Here is a 2,740-nt window from a genome sequence, read left to right as displayed (position 1 = left end):
TATAGTTCAGTTAGAAGTTTCATAAGCATGGACATCATTCAACTAGTTCACGATTTTATCGTCAAATACAACAGATATGAGCAAATTTAAACTTGCGCATGGAAAGGATAACTGCATCATTACAATTTTAGACAGACTCCACTATTATGTTTCGCACCATGTGGATGCACTAAAATTTTGTCTTGTTTTGTTTACCAATCCAGATTTCTTTGAAACACAAATATCTTTAATCGAGTACACCCAAACGTCAAATCACATTTGAACACGAATCAACAGAGCGGATACGGACTTTATTTCTATTATTCTACGAAACATTTTCAATAATCACTTTAATAAATCAGTATTATATATGCGTCTAGAAATGGCAAAATGTCAATAGCAGTGCAGGGGTAGGATTGGGTGAAGTCTTATTACGCTGCCAGCAGTTGTTGTATGAGCTAGGCATGTCAGAACAGTGGCTGAACACAACAGGCGCTGCAGGCATCTCCACATCAACCATGATGCAAGGGAGTTTTCTAACTAGAAATGATTTACGTGGATTTAACATTTGTAACTTCTGAGACTGACTTCTAAAATAGCATGAAATTAAAAATCCCGAATCTGAATCTAGTACAAGTTATATAATGACATTTCGGGCAGAAAGTAAACTGGGGATGGACACAAAGACATTTTGGCAACGTCCCTCTATGTGCAACAAACAACGTGGAACACATTACATTATGTGCACCTGCCATCGTTTTTTTTCCAGTGATATCTTCACATAGCTTCTTCACTAGTTTAGCTTCATCACCTTTTACGCTCCGTAGAGTTGGGCAGACAAGGAAGACAAATTTGTCTCTAGAGCTGGTGCTCCACACCTGATTCCAGTATGAAATTTGATTCGCGTTTTTAATCATAATGTCAATGAGGATAAGTGAAGCAATGTTAACGCGGCGTTACTATTTACTTATACATTTCCTATATATGGCATGCTAAGTATGGTTAAGTACAATTCATAGCTTTTTAGTTTAATCGAAGACATCTGGGAACAGATTTGGGCAATAAGTTATACCATGTTAATAAGATAATATCTAAATAAAATCCCACTGCGTCGCGTTATGAGTGACTAACAATACAATTATACAGACAAGATAGATAGGTATCTTGTGCACCTGTAAGACATACAGGTAACAGAAAATGTGTACTCCTAAAAGGATAATAGCAACTATCACAGGCATGAAAACACACAACCCAGTTGGTGACGTGCCGCACGTCCTATGAAATGTGTATGAAGCAAGCTGTTTACATGTGTAGCCAGTAGAAGCCGTCCTTCCTCATGCAGGTAGGTTAAATAATAAATTATAACACCATATTTTGCTCAGTGACTTCTATCGTTCTGCATAGACCTCCACGGGAAAACATAACATAAATAGCAGAAATATGCTTTAAAAATCAGCATGGCACGACTGGGTGCCAGGTAACATTCCATGCCTCCTGCTAATGGAGGTTCCGCTCACAGGACAGACACATCAGGCCGTACTTCAAACAGGAAGTCGGACATCTAACTGAGTCCAAATGCAGACAAGCACACGATTCAGTGAAACATGCGTGTAATCTTTCAATCAAATCGCAGAGCATATGCATGCATAAACCTTTTGAGAGCACGGTGACGAAACCTTTGGCATTCCACGCTGAAGTTAGTAATCACATAGCTATGAGGTAAGCTATACCTTCTCCCGCAAAGTAAATAACCTCCAGCTGTTTGATGCCTCCTGCAAGTAAACACTCGGTGCTATATATGTGAACATGGTAATGATATATTGATAAATGCTACACTATATTAGAATGGGGAATTCCCCGGTTAGACATAAGGCGCTTTTGAAATGAATAGCGCACTTCCTCGTGTGTTTACTATCGGCGATTAATACCTACATGCAGTTACCTACATATGTTTACTGGCGGGTGTACCAGCATATATGTGTGCCACCTACTTGGGTACAGACAACAGTCTATCAGCGTTGGTAGTGAGGCCCACCGATCAGGAAATGTAGGACACTTTATCACTTCTCTATCATAACCAGGGAAACACGGTATGTTGCGGATCGCGGTAGGTCGACGTGACATTGTTAGGCTAACGTGACCTCTGTGAAGGAGTGGAAGTGCCGCCGGAGTACCTGTAATTCATTTATTGTTTTTAACTGGAGACGTACATATTTTTCGCTGGTGTTTGGGTCTTGGCTGTTGATGAGTTTTTACTAGCTGTACATTAAGATACCATACTTCTATAATGGCGTGTTTGTCAGAAACTTTAAAGTGTAAGATAAATACAAATATAGAGTTCTAATGTCTCGGGTAGTGATGCACATCTTGACTGCATTGTTGATCCTATAGTGATATTAATGATACTACTGCAACTATGTAGAACATGTCAATTATTGACACTCATTACATTTACATAATATACATGTAGTATTAAATGTACACATGGAACAAACAGTTAACCATTATATGTCAGTCTGTATATACAAATGTATACTGCCTTTTCAGTAGCTTTAGTTTGTTTGATGAAAGAAGCAGGGTTTAATATATTCAAAAGAAATACTATTATGGCCATTAATATCATACAAGGCAATATTCTTGTTTTATTCTTAACTGCGAATCTGATAAAACGAAAACACTTACATTGAAAGGAAGGAAGGACACGTGTCTTTGCTACGCCTCGGACTTTTGCACCTAGCTAGTAAATCAGGCGTATTCCTGA

General features: G+C 38.5%; 1 long non-coding RNA gene across 1 annotated transcript; it reads right to left on the bottom strand.

The window, feature by feature from the left end:
• Window positions 1-271: 271 nt before the first annotated feature.
• Window positions 272-2,126, bottom strand: LOC137282461 (uncharacterized). The gene is made up of 2 exons (XR_010956815.1): window positions 1,971-2,126; window positions 272-1,751 (listed from the first exon to the last, which is right to left on the bottom strand). It is a non-coding gene; the product is annotated as an uncharacterized lncRNA (long non-coding RNA).
• Between the last annotated feature and the right edge of the window lie 614 nt (window positions 2,127-2,740).

This window comes from Haliotis asinina, chromosome 4 (assembly GCF_037392515.1).
Source record: "Haliotis asinina isolate JCU_RB_2024 chromosome 4, JCU_Hal_asi_v2, whole genome shotgun sequence".
Lineage (NCBI taxonomy): Eukaryota > Metazoa > Mollusca > Gastropoda > Lepetellida > Haliotidae > Haliotis > Haliotis asinina.
The sequence above is the reverse complement of the archived record's forward strand: the minus strand, read 5'-3'. Positions and strand labels throughout refer to the sequence as shown.